Source organism: Lepidochelys olivacea (genome assembly GCF_965140295.1).
Source record: "Lepidochelys olivacea isolate rLepOli2 genome assembly, chromosome: 2".
Taxonomy (NCBI): Eukaryota; Metazoa; Chordata; order Testudines; family Cheloniidae; genus Lepidochelys; species Lepidochelys olivacea.
The window spans coordinates 131,352,917-131,370,838 of NC_140412.1; the positions used below are offsets into that span (position 1 = coordinate 131,352,917).

General features: G+C 40.1%; 1 protein-coding gene across 2 annotated transcripts in view; it reads left to right on the top strand.

Moving 5' to 3' along the window:
• Positions 1-17,922, top strand: part of CDH12 (cadherin 12) — an 852,174-nt gene that overhangs the window by 534,398 nt on the left and 299,854 nt on the right. The window contains exons 1-2 of one of the 2 annotated variants that reach the window (XM_084620076.1): positions 13,395-13,487; positions 13,573-13,716. The gene's annotated coding sequence lies outside the window, so the exon portion shown is untranslated. Of the gene's footprint in view, positions 1-13,394; positions 13,488-13,572; positions 13,717-17,922 lie in introns of those variants that run through there. The other variant, XM_084620075.1, reaches the window with a different exon arrangement.

Genomic DNA, 17,922 nt, shown 5'->3' on the forward strand with positions numbered 1-17,922 from the left:
TTTTCCAACTTCCTGACCTAAATTTTGTGCTCAGGATGTATTTTAAGATTCTGCTGATACCTAAGAACAGATAGCATTTTGTTTACAAATGTTGCAGAAGTGTGCTTTTTTTTAAATATACATTTAATTTGTCAGTTCCATTTTTTTATTTGTTCAGGCTTTGGAATACTGAGCAACTTCATAATACATAGTACAGTTGCCACTGCCTGGCCTCCAGTGATAAATTAAATTCCTCACTGGAGATGCAGGACTATTTGCCAAAAACCACCATAATTGTCCCATCTGCCTTCACTTCTTATTAGTTATATCCATATTTTCCTTTGTTACTTTCCTTCACCATTCCCTTTTTGGCCTCAGGCAAGTCACTTAACCTCTCTGCTAAAGCTTTCCCATCTGTAAAATGGGAATAAGAGGGGTTGTGAAGATTAATTAGTGAGTTAGTATTTGAAAAGCACTTTAAAGATTTAAAACACTAGATAAAGGCCAAGTAGTGTAATTATTATTCTCAAAAGTGTCCTCTTAAATAGGAGGGGGAAATAAGTGATACTGGGGTTTCTACTGATTCAGACTGATTAGGGGCCTGTGAAAATCGCAATTTTGCAGACTGAATGGAAGTTGTGAAATTCTTCAATACTTCAATTTTTCCTGCAACAGGGTGGCAGAAGCAGGCGTCCACACAGACTGGGCTCATGCACAGTGCACCTTGAAGCACACGATAGCAGTTCATGAGGGCTTCTTGTCGGTTTTATGTGAAACCTCAAACTGCTCCTCCAGTATGATGCTGTTGTGCACAATGAAACACACTGAGTATGTGACCGGGCATGGGGAAGCCTGCTTCAGCCTCTCTGCTGTTTGAAAAATCTCAGCAGTTCAGGTGGGATTTGGAGGTGAGTTTTATACAAAGAAATTCAGCCTTGACTTTTCACTGACTGTATTCCGTGCCTATTCAGTGAAATGTGCTAGTTTACCCATGAAACTGCTGTGAATTTTCTTTAAAAATAAAATAGAAAAAAACAAAACAAAAAAAAAAAACCCTGTGATTTTCACAGGATGTTAGCTAAATGCAGCTCTGCACAATATACTCGCATTGGGAGATGGGAAAATATGAGTAATAATAATACCTAGCTTTTATGTAGTGCTTTTATCAGTAAATATTAAAGCATTTTACAAAGGAGGTCAGCATCATTATCCTCATTTTACAGATGGGGAAACTGAGGCATGGAGCAGGAAATGACTTTCCCAATGCCATCCAGTAGCGAGTAACTGAACTGGGAACAGAACCCAGGTCATCTGAGTCTCGGTGCAGCCACTAGGCACCACTACCCCTACTTATATGGTATGGGTGACATTGTTTATTCAGGCTAATATACACATTACAGCTTATATTCCTGATCTGTAATTTTTAATATAATATGAATCCTGTCCTTAGAAGATTTCATTTCATACCACACAGTATCTATAAAGCAAAGAGAGAAAAAATGTGGCCCAGTGAAGGGGGGAACAAGGCCAATACATTCTAAAATGTGGCTTTGAGTAAAAGATTTTGTTTTTAATCTGGTCCCCATATATGTATTTAAATGTAGTGCTTCATTCCAAATGCAAGTGGAACTGTGAGAGATACTGGGAATACATATTTAAAAATAATATTCTTGAGTTTGTACATTGTATTCTGACTATGTTCTATTCCTCCCCCCTCCTCCCGTTGGAGGTAATTCCATAGTGCTATAATTAAAGTATCTTTCATTCTTCAGTGGCCAGGACAAGGGGAAAGAGAGGCTAATGGCCCAATTTGGATATCATCACTTAATGATAATGCTTGTTCAGAAGAAGGTATCATTATTATAATTTGTTTTTTTGCAGCTGGAGCATTCCATAAGGCACAACCAAATTGTGGTATTTATCTACTCACCCTGGTCTTGGGTGAAGTGAAACCAGGTCACTCTGAAGGAAGACTGGGGAGGGATTGTGCCTCATGGAAACGCAGTCCCAACATGAAGAAGGGCTGCACACCCTGTACCATCTCTTATGGTGATGCAGCTTGTTCCTCAGGCCATTGTGGACAGAGATTGAAGTCCTACATACCTTGCCAGCTTCCTCTGTGTACACTCCTTAAAGGCACACTGAGGGTAAGCAGTCTGTGAAGGGACTGCAACTGTGACAGGGCCTTCAGAACATAAGAACACCCATAATGGGTTAGACCAATGGTTCATCCAGGCCAGTATCCTGTCTGTTGACAGTGGCCAGATGCTTCAAAGGGAATGAACAGAACAGGTCAATTATCAAGTGATCGACCCCCTCCCTTCTAGTCCTAGCTTCTGGCAGTCAGAAGTTTATGGACACTAAGAGACTGGGGTTGCATTCCTGACCATTGTGGCGAATAGCCATTAATGGACCTATCCTCCATGAACTTATCCTAACTTGTTTGGCCTTCACAACACCCTATGGCAATGAGTTCCACAGGTTAACCATGCATTGTGTGAAGAAGCACTTCCTTATGTTTCTCTTAAACCTGCTGCCTATAATTAAGGGCCTTTGATGGGCTTCACAAGTGAAGGAAACTCCATGCCTATTCCCTGCCTCCCTTAGCTCGCACCCACGCAATGGCCTGTCACAATGTGGCATTTCTATTAATAAATGTATAGGTCCTACTGGAAACCATGTTTGTGGAGAGGAGAAATTGGAAAAAGATTTTTCATCTCTAGGTACCTTCTTACCCCTTAGTCTAATTACCAAATGATGGCAAATGCTTAGCTACCTGGGTTTGGGTTGGAATTTACTTCTGTTGAAGATCACTTGGTGCCTCCAGTATAAGACCCTCCTTCCAGTGTAGGGAAGCAGTAGGATAATGGGGGTAGGCATCCGTTACAGGAACAGATTGGGGATTTATGCAGGAGGATGAGATAGGACAGACAACCTAATCAAAGCAGCATAAACAGCTACCTAGTGGGGTGCTTCTAGATGACACTTTTTGAAACAGGACAGATTTAGGGGGATTAATGTGGGAGATGAAGATAAGCAAGATTAACAAAAATAAAACTACACAGACTCAGGCATCACTGAACAGTTGCTGTCTTTAGTTACCCAGATTGATAACTTCATGGTTTCTTGGCATCAGAGGATACCATAAGGGAGCTGTAAAATCCAAGATGAGAGTCCCACAGCCTATTACATTCTTGAAGGGGGTGTAGCCATTGTAGAAGTAATGGCTTGCATGGGGGCTCACAGAGGCCATCATATTGTAATCATCTGGATTCTGTCTCCTTAAAGGCTCTGAAAATTCTGCACTATTAGGCCGCTTAGAAGGAGATCTCTGCCTTATCTCCTTTTCCAGCACCACCCTCAATGTTACAATTGAGTATTCTGACAGCTGGAAGTGAGCTAGATACTGGCCAGCCACTGCAAAGCTTTAAGAGGGTGTGTAGAAGCTAATGGACAACTCAGCTTGTGGCCAATGTTCCCATCAACCCATCAGTTCATCTGCCTTGTCCCCTGTAATTCAAAACAAAATAACACAACAGGATATACTGTCTCCTCTGTTTACTTGCTATACAGAAGTAAGCTGCTCTTTCTAGCTGGAGAGCTATTGTCGCTCTCAGAGAGAAATCAATTTTAATGGGTTGAATGGGGAGACAGAGATACAGGTGCGTAGAGCTTTACAGTCAGACTAACAGAGAAAAGTCCAGCCCATTTCAGCAACGGACAAATTTACCAGTTTCTGTTGGTTAGGTCCTGCTGAAGAGGAGCTGAGGGAGTGCTGAAAAGGAGCCAAGGGAGTGAGAACGCATCTTGCCAAACTTCCTCCTCTTCCTCAGTAAGGGGTGCTGCATACCCGTGGAATGAGTGCTGCACAGTTCTCTCCCCTGCCTCTCCTCCACACAGCTTCCACCCAAGACAGAGAAAGACCAGGGGAAAGAATCCTTGGGAGTAGAAGACTAAGGGGTGTTTATGGGGGCAGAGGAAATTGCAGGAAGGGAGAATGGTGGAGAAAAAAGGGATGAGGAGAGATTCAGACAGAAAGCAGATTAGACAGGTGAACAAGATGGGAAAAGAAAATACCAGAATGATAAAAAAAAGTGTCTTGAAAAAAGACAGCCGAGGATTTAGAGGAAAAAATAAATAAATGATGAGAGATTATATAAAATGAGTCTGAGGGAAGAAAAGACACCTTACGATACAAAAGAAAATTGTTGAGGGTTGGAAGTGAGAAAAGGTTGGAAGGATGAAAAATACCTACTGCCACGGAGCACCACTGTACAATATTTATTTGTTTGGAAGTTTGCTGTACTTGAGGTTTTGAATCTGTTATCCAGTAGTGGTTTGAATCTTTACACAAACCCAACAATATCTGAAATATTCCTGCCCTTAAATCAGGGAGAGGTGCTCTCCCTTCCCCAGACATGATCCTCTGAAAAAATGTACTGGCATTGTAGTTTATGACTGAAAATGTGGCCCTTAAAATGTGTTTGATTTAATGTATTATTCTCAGAAAGTAGCAGAGCTGGCTTTACCGATAAAAATGCCTAGGAGAATCCTAGGAGTAAATTGCAACTTGGACTTCACATTCATACAAGGGAGCAAGAAATCTCTCTTACATGAGTTACCTGCCAGAAATTTCCCTCCTCTCCCCCCCTTCATAAGACACAACATTCCACCTGTCCTGCAGAGGGTGAATTCCACTGGCAAACAGTGAATTCCTGTATAAAAGGCTTTCTCTCCCTAGAAAAGAGGATACTATGTTTCACCAAAGCTGCCTTCTATAATATCCTGCTGTAAGTAGTACTCTAGGCTTGTAACATAGTCAAATAATTATCCGTTGTTCGTATTGGTTTTGTCACTATCTGGCATTTAATTGATGCTTTGAACCAGAACTGTAAAAATCTTTTATGATGCACAGTGGATGAGTTTTCCATAACAAAAATAAAATTGAACCTAAGGCAATAGCAACCACTTTAGTCTGAAAAGGAGTAAGTGCTATTAGCCAGGGAGGGTTTTATCCCTAGCCCAATAGGGAGATCTTCATTTTTATTTTTGTTTATATTGTATCCATTGTTGTTTGTCCAAACCCTCTGTGTCTGACCTGGAGAAATAAGAATGTTGGTAATACACTTCCCCCATCCCCCACACAAAATATTTGCTGCCTTTAGGTTCTCAGCGCTCCTTCCCAGCTTCAGTTGACCAAAAGGTTTCCTACATTCACCAGCCCTTCCTCCTTTCTACTCCTGATTTTCTACCAAGGAAATACCATAAAAGCAATGTAACTACATGAATAATTAATCTCCTCCCCACGCACCCACAATATTTTCTACTCATAACAGTGTGTGTTTTTCTTTTTCAAGTTTTGTTTCCCACTTTTATCTTCATCATTTTCTCTTTCTTCAGGGATGACGTTTTTGAGTATCTCCTTCTTACTATATTTTTCTGTCCCATTCTTATCTCTTCTCCTTCCATCTTTTCCTCTTTTACAGCCTCCCAATACTTCTGCCCATCAGTCTTTTTTTCCTCCTTCCTTTCCTGATGACGCCTTCTCTCCCTCTCCTTTCTCTCTCTTATTGGGTCCTTCTCTCCCCGTTTCTACTTTTTGAACTGGTTTCCATCGTTTTCAGGGTTTACAAGTTGGTTCAATGGCTCTCAGCACCCAGACTATACAAATTATTCCAGCTCCCCCTGCTCCAGTCCCTCCATCCTTCTTTTCCCCTCACTCCCTATTGCTTAAATGCTTCCCTTTTTCTCTTGAGTGTCCTCTCATTGACTGTGCTCCAAAACCTGACTCAACCTGGAGCACTGGATGTTGCAGCCACGATTTGCCTTCCAACATCAGCTTCACTTCGAGATCTGTCCCACCCTGAGGTTTTACGCTTTAGCATCTGCAAAGTGTTCTCTCCATGCAGCTCCTAGAACTTTTCTAAAACCCCTGGCCTGGCTCTTCCCTCTGGAGGTCTCCATCATTGTGGGCCAGCCCCCAGGGAATTAAAGCAAGGGCATCAGAACTGGTATGGTTCAGTACATCACCCTGCTTAGCAAACATGTGCCAGCTCAATTCAAGTCCTGCATTTCATGAAATAAAATACGTTTATATGTCTTGGAGCAATTGCTTGTACTACTACCCTTATCTTTAGAAGCCTGGCCGAGGTAAAGAAGGATGTTAGTGAGGATTGTTCCTGAATTGTGTTCAGGGGCAGTAGGCAGATAAAGACAAGTGTGTTTTGGAGTTAACAAGATTCCTATAGCTACCAGCAGGGAAAAGTGGATGAGTCAAACAGTTTCAACTGAGTGTGGCTAGAAGCCAGATGGTCCCTTCCAACTCGGCAACTTTAACTTAACCTCAACAGCTTGTTGGACAAGGAGATGAATTAAAGTGCTGAATGTTCATGCTGACAGTGCTGCTAGATACAAAAGAAGCTTCCCATGGTTGTTGTACATCATGAAATCCAGGAAGTTTGAAAAGGAGCTGTAAAATGGGCTACATCAAAAACTAGAAAACTTTGCTTGGACGTAAGGGGTGCTGATATATGGAGTCCAGCAGAATATATGGTACTATCTCATAAGAAGTTGCCGCAGTCCTAGGGTCAGATCCTCATCTAGAGTAAAATGTGTAGCTCCACTGATGTCAATGCAGCTATGTGGTTTTATGCTCACTGAGGTTGTGGGGCTTAATCCGGTACTATTGAAGTCAACTGGAGCTTTGTGTTGATGTTAATATGAATAGTATTAGGCACTTAGTCCCTGAGTCCAAAGTACCAGCAAGAGGAGTTTTCAGGTGTTGCTGACAGGTAGCCAGCCAGGCTGCTCCCAACTCTCCTGGAAAAGTTTGGGTGCTGAATTCCCTAAGAGTATGAAGATTGTTTGTCTTCAGTAATGCTTGGGCAGTTTATTGGGTAGTATTTTCAACAAATCAAATAGCTTTGTTATGGTTATGTTTTCCTCTGGGGAGGTGAAAGTCCCCGTCCCCCCTCCCCATTTCTCCTATTAAGCCCTGAGGTTACTTCACTTTAGCATGGTGTTGCAGGCCCAAGTGAACAAGATGTTAATCCCAGTTTACAGTTGCCCTCTCCTTCACAGTGAAAGGCTAAAAGAATGGCTGCTTGGAAGATAAAATGAGAGGAATAACCTTGAAAAGGGAGGGCTCCACATCCACGGGTTACAGGACTGGCTTGAAGTACAAGCCAGAGCATATTTTCTTTTTATTTTCTGATTAACATTAACCCTTTAGGAAAAGCTCTTGTTGACTAAAATTGTTTTGTTTTGTTTGTTTTACTTTTATCTTGGGTCACGCCTTTAGGTGACACGTGGTCACCATCCTTCTACTAAGATGGACTAGACAATACCCACTTTGGAATCCATCTGTGTTGCTCCTTAAACAGCTGAAAGCATGGCCTGAGGCCTTCAGTATCCTGTCAAGTGTTTAGTATGCCCCTCCATCATACTCCTCACCCCTCTTAGCTGAGGAGGAAGGAGACATCTGCAAATTAAAAATAGGTTTCCCAAATGGAAGTGCAGTACACTCCCACCACGCCAGCCCATCATTGCTGTATTTATTTTGACATCACATTTGCTCTTCCCATCCAAACAAATGTCTGTCTTAAGGATATTCATCAAAATTTACCACTTATCTGATGAAATGTTGTAGCCATAATAATCAAAGTAATTATTAATGAAACATGAGTACCTAATAGCCTCTGACTGTGAGTTCTGTAACCTGAACAGTGATATAGTGGGTTGCTTTGAAACTTTACTATTAATAAATCAAAGTACTAAAGCATAGTAGCAGGCCAAGGTATTTTCCAAGACAATAATGGTGTCTACCAGGGCCGACTCCAGCTTTTTTGCCGCCCCAAGCGGCAAAGAAAAAAAAAAAAGAAAAACCCAATTGAGCCACCGAAGTGCCGCTGAAAAAGGAAGAGAGGGAACGAAGGACCCGCTGCTGAATTGCTGCTGAGGACCCGGACGTGCCGCCCCAGTAATGCACGGAGTACCGCCCCTTCCTAGTGGTCACCCCAGGCACCTGCTTCCTTCGCTGGTTCCTGGAGCTGGCCCTGGTTGCTACTAAAAGTCAACAACGGGGTATCTGAAATGGGAATTAGGGAATTATCATACTGAGCCAGACCAGTGGTTCAGCCACTCTGGCGTTCTGCCTCTGACTATGGCCAATATCAGATATTTCAGAAAAAAGTGCAATAAATCTTGTAATCAGGAATTATGGAATCACTTGCCCAAAGGGGGATTTGTTTTTCCCTAACTCCTCTTTGTTAATAATTGGCTTATACCCTTAAGCATGAGGGTATTTAACTTCACATAACACAAGAACTAGGGGTCACCCCATGAAATTTATAGGGAGCAGGTTTTAAACAAATATAAGGAAGTACTTCTTCACACAGTGCACCGTTAAACTGTGGAAGTTGTTACCACAGGATGTTGTGAAGGACTAAAGTATAACTGGATTAAAAAAAGAATTAAATAACTTCATGGAGAATAGGTCCCGCAACGGCTAGTAGCTGAGATGATCAGGGATGCAACGCAATGCTCCGAGTGTTCCTAAGCCTCTGATGGCCAGAAGTGGGGATTGTACAGCAGGGGATGGTTGCTCAATAATTGCCCTTCTCTGTTCATTCCCTCTGAAGCAGCTGGCTCTAGCACTGTTGGAAGACAGGATATTGGGCTATGTTGTAGGAGCAGCAGTGATCTGTATGCTCTACATGACTATGGTCTGTATAACGGGTATGCTCAAAAGGTCTGCTACACTTCCCCCCACCCCATTTTGTCTCCTCTCCCTCTTTGAATACCAGTGAAGTGGCTTTCCCTCCCTCCCGCTCCCTCCTGGAATGCTTGTGGAATGAATGGGCTGGTTGAACAGCTGGAAGATCAGAAGAGCTCCCAGGCAGACAAGGTGTCTGGGACTCTAAATAGGCAGCCATCACACACCCAATGCATGGACACTGCCTGAGGTGGAGTGTGACCAGCCAGACTCGGCCAAGTCATCTCTAGTCACAGGTCCTTAAAAGGGAAGGGGCCATGTGCTCAGGAGTGCACTCACAAGCTTGTACCTCCCGTGAAGGCCCTTTGCCTGAACAGCCTGGCCAGTGGTTCACCGCGTTGCATTCTATCATGCCTTGGGAAGACTTACCTTCATCGCACCATCCATGGCTGCACTTTGGGACACTTACCTTGAAGGATCCTGACATCTCCAGTGCCGTGCCTGTCTTAGAAGCATGAGTATTGGAGTGTGAGAGTGATTCCCTACTTCTTTTGAGCTTAGCTTATAATAAACGTGCTGCTTTCTGCCAAACTTGTGGGTCATTAGTCCTGCCTAAACATACTAGGTGGTCCAATTTCAGGTAACAGGCTAGATGGACCACTGGTCTGACTCAGTATGGCCATTCTTACGTTATGGTCTTATATCCTTCATATATTTTAATGCTAATATCAATATTTTTCACTAGTCATATACATGTCTAATCCTTTTTTTGAGTTCTGCTAAATTCTTGGCCTCAATGATACCTTTTGGCAATGAGTTCCAAAGATTAATTATGGATTGTGTAAAAAAAAAAATCCTTTTCTCTTTCTATAATTGTTGTCTTTAATTTCATTGAATGTCCCATTGTTTTTGTAGTACAAAGAAGGGTAAAAAGGAATACCCTTTTTTTAAAATCTATACCATTTATTATGCTATATATTTATACGCTCTGCTTCTGTGGAAGTCTTTCCTCTCTTCTGATTATTTTTGTCCCCAGGCTCTATTTCTACTGTTGTTGGTTTTGTTTTTTTGTTTTTTTGTGATGGGTGACCAGAACTGAAGCCAGTGTTTCAGGTGAAGGTGTGCCACAGGTTTTATATAATGACATTAGAAAATGTTCACTATTATTTTTCATACCATTCTTTATACATCCAAATACATTGTCTGTTCTTTTGAACAAAACTGCACCGAGTAGATGGATTTATTGAGCTGTTCACAATGCTGCCATTGGACCTTTTTTTTGAGTGGTTATAGTTAGTTTACTGCTACTACTACTTAGCATTTCTTCAGTACTTGTCATGCATAAATCTCAAAGTTAGTACAAAGAAGGATACATTACACTTCCCTTAATACAGATGAGAAACCAGAGGCTGAGGCAGAGAAAGGTGAAGTAGCTTATCCACATACCAGGTTAATGGCAGATGCAGGAATAGAACCCAAATCTCCTGGCTTCCAGTCTTGTGACCTGTACTCTGACTCCCTAAAAAATTTAGATCTCAGCCATTTGTATGAGTGGTTCAGATTTATCCCTTCTAATATGCATTGCTTTCCATTTGTCAGCAATGAATTTCATATGACATTTAGGCTGCCCAATTGTCCAACTTAACAATAAGTCCCAATGGAGTTTCTCACAATCTTTAATTATGACTAACTTAAATATTTTAGTGGTTTCAAATGTTAACATTTCACTGGGCACCCGTTTTCCAGAACACTTAATTCCTATTCCAGGCTTACATTTACCAGATAATGATACTGACCTCCTTTATCCATAGAGTTATTTCCACATGGTGTTCCCTCAACAGGCAGCCAGTGCCAATGAAGATGTTCTTTGAACTCCTCTCTTTTTAGTGAGCAAGGGCTTCCAAAGATAACACCCAGGGGGAAATTGTGTTAGTTGACTAGTGCCACATAGGGCATCCGAGGGTCAGGCACATAGCAGGTGACTGTGGTCATGAAAGTTCTCGTATCTGAAACAAAGTGACTGACCACCACGATCTGTGCAATTTCTGTCCAGCATTCTAGTTTTGTTTAATTGGTGTTATTAAATATACCAGTCGAGTTTTGTGTATTAAGAACAATACAATAATGGCCCTGATTCACCTTACACTGGTTTTCCACCTATTAAAAACATAAATGTTCACAGATACATAGATTTCCAAGGCCAGAAGATGAATGGGATCATCTACTCTGACCACCTGTATAACACAGACCATAGAACTTCCAGAAAATGATTCCATCCAATCTTGATTTTAAAATTGCCTATGATGGATAATCCACCATGACCACTGGTAAATTGTTCCAGTGGTTAATTAGCTTCATTGTTAAAAATGTTTGTATTATTTACAGTCAGAATTTGTCTAGCTTCAACTTCCAGACATTAGACCATGTTATACCTTTGTATGCAGAGAGCCCAGTATTACATATTTATTCCCCATGCAGGTACTTATAGACTGTAATCAAGTCTTTCCATAATCATCACTTTGTTCAGCTTTATAGATTAAGCTCTTTGAGTCTATCACTATAAGGTCTGTCATCTAATTGTTTAATCATTTCCGTGGCTCTTCTCTGAACTGTCTCCTGTTTATCAACATCCTTCTTGAATTTTGGACACCAGAACTGAACACAGTATCCCAGAAGCAGTCACACTAGTGCCAAATACAGAAGTAAAATAACCTGTCTACTCCAAATCAAGATTCCCCTATTTATGCATCCAAGGATTGCATTAGCCCTTTTGGCCACATGTTCCGCTGATTATCCCTTACAATCCCAAAATCTTTTTCAGAATCACTGCTTCTTAGGATATCATTCCCCATCCTGTAACTATAGCCTATATTCATTATTCCTAGTTACATACATTTACAATTAGCCACATTAAAAATTGTATTATCCAGATTACTCTATGTCAGTGACCTGTCCTCTTCATTATTTACCGCTCTCTGAATTCTTGTGTCACCTGCAAACTTTATCAGTGATGATTTTATGTTCTCTTCTAGGTAATTGATAAAAATGTTAAATAGTATAGTGTAATTTACAATTATATTTTGAGACCTATCAGTTAGACAGATTTTAATCCATTTAATGTGATTAGTTTTTTAGTCAAAATGTTGTGGGGTACTAAGTCAAGTACCTTACATAACTCTAAGTATATTATATCAACACTATTACCTTTATCAACCAAATTTCTAATCTCATCAAAAAAAGATATCTAGTTAGTTTGACAGGATCTAATTTCCATAAACCCATGTTGATTGGTATTACTTGTATTACCCTTCTTTAATTCTTTATTAATCTAGTCCCATGTGAGCTGTTGCATTGTCTTTCCCAGGACTGATGTCAGACTGACATGGTTATACTTACCCAGGTCATCCCGTTGACCCTTTTTGAATTGGAACAGCATTAGCTTTCTTGGAACATCCTCAGTGTTCCAAGATGTATTGAAAAACAGTATTAGTGGTCTATGAGCTTGTCAGCCAGTTCTTCTAAAACTCTTGGATTCAAGGTATTTGGATTTGCTGATTTTAAAAAGTCTGACTTTTGTAGCTGCTCTTTAGTATCCTCCTTTGGTACTAGTGAAATGACGAAAGTGTTATCATCATAACTGCATAATGCATGACTGCATAATCTGTTTTTTCCCCCCAAATGCAAACCAGACATATTTATTGACCACTTCTGCCTTTTCTGCATTATTACTGATAATTCTACCATTTCCATCTAGTAATAGACAAATTCCACTGTTAGGATTCTTTTTGTTTCTAATACACTTTAAAAACTTTTGTTTTTAATGTGTGTGTGTCCTTTACTCTGCTAGCCATAGATTTCTCCTGTCCCTTTGTTTCCCTTATCAATTTCCTATCATCCGTAGCTTCTGATTTATATTCATTACTATCATCCTCCTCTTTGTTCCATTTGTTATATAGAGATATATATTTTGTATAGCTGCCCTCACTTCCTCTCTAAACCAGGTTGTTTTTAACCAATACTAACTAAAGTCCAAGGACTTTTTCCTGATTTACAGTGGTGTGGGATGTAAATCAAGCCCTGTAAAGTTTAGTTGTTTTATATTATGTTTGCTTCTTATACTATTCTAGTGGAAGTGAATGTGCCTTTCTGCACTTTACTTCCTTGAAGGGGCCCTTCTGTAATGAAAGGATAATTCAGCATTCTTAACCTTTTTTTTTAAGCTGTCAAATATGATTATTTACTATGTCTAGTCTGCTTTTTTTTTTTAACATAGGCAAATCTGAGGGCTAATACAAGTCCATCAAACTCATTTAATTTATGCTAGGCTGGAACTGAGCTCTGTTTTCCCGGGTCATAGGCAAGTGTATGAATCTACTTTATCGCCAAGATTACAGAACATTATATACAGTGAGCCTCATATTACAAAACAGTTACATCAGTCTCTAATTACTCAGACGTACCTTATGTTGAACGATGATGCACCTTCAGAAACAGCATGCAAAAGCACATTTGTTTAAGTCCTTAGATAGTTAACATTGTGCATAACCTCCTCATAAATTACAGCCTCAGCTGCAGCATATCCATTAGTCTGAAAGAGAAAAGATTCCCAAGTGGCCCTAGTGCCTTTCCCAATTCCCTTGCAACTCACCAATCCTCTCTGTGCTTTCTGTGCGTGTGGGGAGTGTTCAGAGCTAATCAGGTCAATGATCATCCCACGGCTCCCGGGACATGACAGGAGCCTGTCACAGCAGTTACAGGATCTTCCAGACCTGAGCACGTTTGCTGAGAATCTCATGTTAAGAAACATTGCTTTGGTACTCTTTCTCTCACTCACTGGGAACCTCTGAGGATTTCAGCTTATCTATCTCTCTCTCTTTTAGACAGTGAGGAGTTGAACACAAACGGAAAAAGGCAGTACAGTATGCAGGTACCTGGAGGGTGTTGATTGAAAACTTAGATTGCCCCCAAATCACTGCTGATTTGACTGATGCCTCAGCTCTATCAGAAAAAGAATTTCAATTAAGGTAAGTGCTGCTTTATCTGGGGGACTGCATCATGCTGAATTTCTGCATTGAAAGTTCTAACTGAGTAAACTGACATTCTGCACTGCAGCAAGACAGTCCATTTATTATGTCAGTAAAAGCCTTAGTTTAGAGATAAGTGTCCCATAATGGAACTATTGTCTTAAGAGAATAAGATTTTTAGATTTGAACTGTTGGAAATATTTCTCATCAGATGGTCTTCTGAATCTTGCAAAAACAATTAGACATAAGAAGGGGTGGGGAAGAGAATGGGGCAAACACACTATCTTTCTTCTTTTCCCTTAATATATTTAAAGGAGTCTGCAAGGCACAGATAACTTAATTTTGATTAAAGAGGTTTGTTCATGCTCAAGTGGAAACTCATGGTCTAAAGCCTTCCAAGTTCCCCAGTATTTAAATGAGAAAGGGGTATTTCAAATGTGAGTTGAGAATATGTGTGCAGCTTCCCAGGTTAGCAATGCCATTGAGGAGTCTGAGATATTATACTAAGCATCTGACATGTTTTTGAACAGTTTCCAATGTAGGACTAGCAGCTAGGCTGGGGAGGAGGGCTGTTTCTTATGTGAGTGGTCAGATAATTAAATCTATAGCTTTCAGCAAAAAAAGTAGTCTGACATGAATCATTGTTTTGATTCAAAGGATGGGGACTGATCTTTCATGGGGTGATGGAAGCAGCATGCCATGTTAAAAGAAAGAAATAAACTGATGATTAAGATGTTTATTTGAAAAAGGACAGAGAACAGGTGAAAGAGGATGTCTTGAAAGATTAAAAGTATTATTAAGAAAAAGTCAGGGATGTTTACAGTGACTGCTGTTAGCCTGCCAGTCTAATGTGTCTAAAGTGAATTGAATTTGATCACCTCAGCTCAGTCCATACTTAATGTCCATGAAGTCAGGAGCTAGGTGTGAGGAGCTGGTTAAACTGTCCAAACTTTGTAACAGGGCAAGAGACCCAAAGTAAGTTCTGTTGTATTGAGCATGTTATTTGGGAGGGCAATAAAAAGAAGAAAAAAGTGAACAGAAAATGTTCATTTAAAAATCTGTCATAATACAGAGAAAATCCCTGTGAGAGCAATTGAAAGTTAATTGATTGCATATCTTGCTTTCATATGTATATCCCCTAGATAGTTTTTAAAAGTGTGATTACTGTTACATTTCCTTATTTTCAGCCAATAGTGTTGTAAATATCATTAAAATCATTTCAGCAGGCATCAAATATTCATATATAATTTATCAGCTACCATTATTTTCAATATCATTAATAGCTTTTTGTCATACATTAATAAGTAGACACAATTTTGGAGAGATTTTCTTAACCTTCCCACCCCCTGAAACAAAAGGAGTTCAGGAAAATTTCAGTTATCTGCAAGTTTACTGCTTATCCCATCAGATTTTCATGGCTGGAGCTGGTGAAAAGTTTATTTTCTTCCATCCCACCTTCATAAATGCAAGCATATGTGAAATTGAAGTATGGTTTTGGGGAAGGTACTGAAAGCCCTGCAACTCTTAATTGGCTGTTAATATGGTCTCATTCTTGAAAATACTAATTTCCATAGGCAGTGTATCTGAGACTGGTGTCACCACGTAACTGTTGTATTCTTGGGAATGAAGTTGCCTTTGGAGGTAGGTACAGGCATTGACAACTAGTTTGGTTTGCCACATTGGGCCATTTCTCAGCCCTTGCAGTAGTGAAAAGATATTTACTCAAGCATGTGCTACTTCTCCCCGGAGAGGATACTTTGTCTTGACCAGGGCTGGGAGGAGATTTATTAGGATAAGTCTAGTTCTTACTCTAGCTATCTGCACTGAACTATGTTTCATGAATAATCAATAGCTCCTCAATATAATTAGTATTAATATACGTGAGTCAAAACATCCATCCAAAAATGTAATCAAAAGAAAACACCCTATTACTCTACAGGGAAAAGTTCCCTAGCTTTGAGAATAAGCATTCCTTACACAGCTGCTGATTTGTGTGTTCACATGCAAACAGCAACAACTTCCCGTCTGGTCTTTCGCAAGGGCTAACTATAAACAGTGTTTGACATGATGGGTTTTGTTCTATTTCCATCAAAGACATTGAAATAGATTTTAAAAAAAAGCATCACATTTTGTTTCATCACGTCTGTGGCTTTCTAAACCCATATGCCCTTGTAGTTCAGTTATTAGAGTATTTAGAAACCAAACCAAATCCAGATGCACCTTCTGTTTTTAAGTGAAGAGCCCTTTTTAATATGCTGGCTTAGGGATCATATATAAGGATGTTTCTCCAAACACCTGCAGATTCCACCCATACAATCTTCTTCACATTATGAAAAAATAAAAGACAATACTAATTGTTTTGAGCAGCCATCTATCTGAGGATTTCAAAGCAATTTATAAGCATTAATCTTTCAATGTTATATCAGGGATGAAGGAGAGTATAATTATTCCCATTAAACACAGTACATAGAGAAACTGAAACACGTCTGTTGTGTGATATACTCATGCAAGAAGCCAGTGGCGAAGCTGGGAATAGAGCCCAGGTCTCCTGCCTTTGGGGCCTTTGTTGTGACCATAAGACCATAGCAAGTAACGTTAAGTGTTATATATAGGTTTCAGCTCTATTTCAGTTCTTTCTAGGTCTTTGAATGAGGCCAGTATTCAAATCTTTGCCTCAAGCCGACTTTCATTACTACTGACATAAGATAGAGCTTGCTATCTAGCTCATCTCTGTTGAAATTAGTATATGATACTAACACTTTCATATCTGGGGCTTCTTTAAAGGAAGCTTGACAACCAGTGAGGTTAAAATAACACAGAGGTAAAAGCAATGAAATCTATCCACAGACAGACATAACAATACCTATCACAGACATAACAATACCTATCATAGAGCAACAAGGCACACTTCTGATCCAATTGTGATGATAGTGTGAAAAAAAGGAAATCCTTGTTAATGGCTAAAGTTAACAATTTCTTGCCAGGGAAGGAAAAGAGAAAAGGGTAACTATATAATTTTAGATGGACATGAGAAAAGAGAAATAAGACTATGGAGATGCTATGGAGCACTGAGTTCCAGCAGCTTCTCTTCTCTGAGCCCACAGACCATGTCAAGGCTCAGGACTAATGAGAGAACGGCTCTCAGGGCATCTTTGAAGCTCCAGCCCTAGAACTCCTTACAGGAGCAGCAGCACCATCACCAGCAGGGCTTCACTTGGCCAGCAGTTTCCCACTGTCACTAAATCTTTGAAACTGAACTCATGTCACTTTCATGTTTTGTTTCCTGGATGTGCATTCTTGTCTCTTTGTGGCTACCAAATTCCCTCTGATATAGCACCTCATTCCCCATGCTGACCATGCTCTTTCTCATCCTTCCGCTCACAGCATCCCCTCTGTATCCCATTTCTTTCCCTTTCCTCCAACTCCCATATTTTTCTACTCCATCTGTCCCCATTTCCTCCTATCCATCCTCTCCACCGCTCCTTGGCTTCTTTAAATACACCACTTCCTTACCATTCTACTTGCCCCATCACTACTCTGTTAGTGTCCTCCCCATGAAAAATGGATTCTCCAAAAAATAAAACATAACCCAGTATTGGAACTAACAAGACACATACTCTCCAACACTCTGATCATGTTACTTGTGGGCCTGATCGTGAAAGGTGCTGGTTTCTGCCTCTGATATACTGGATATTCTCAGTTCACATTAACTTCACTCAGAATGAAGATTGCCTAGCACCTTTCAGGAAGTGCCCAGAACCTCACGGGACTGAGTCCTTCAAATGTAGAATTAATGTGGCTTGGTCGCAAGTTTCACTTTTCCCATTTTTGAAAATAAAGCAAACAAAAAATAATATTGGTGAATGGAATGCATGTATCAAGTAGGACAATTTAATGGTGGTGGTCTAAGAATATTTGTAGCAACTGGAGTGGAGGGAGAATAAAACTAATACATTTGACTGGGTTTCCATTGGTCTGAATAGCCGGAATATAATTCTTTAATTTAGTATGCATGTTAAGGATTTCTATGACCAAAGCATTTCACAGATTATATTTTTAACAAGTTTGTTGGAAAAGCTCTTTTGTTTAAAGCAGCATTTTAGTCATTAACTGAGGTGCTCATTATCCAGGAAAAGCTAAAAGCCTTTTCATAGCCATTCAAAGGAATATGTGAATGTTTTGCTTGTTAATAGTTATTGCATTTAT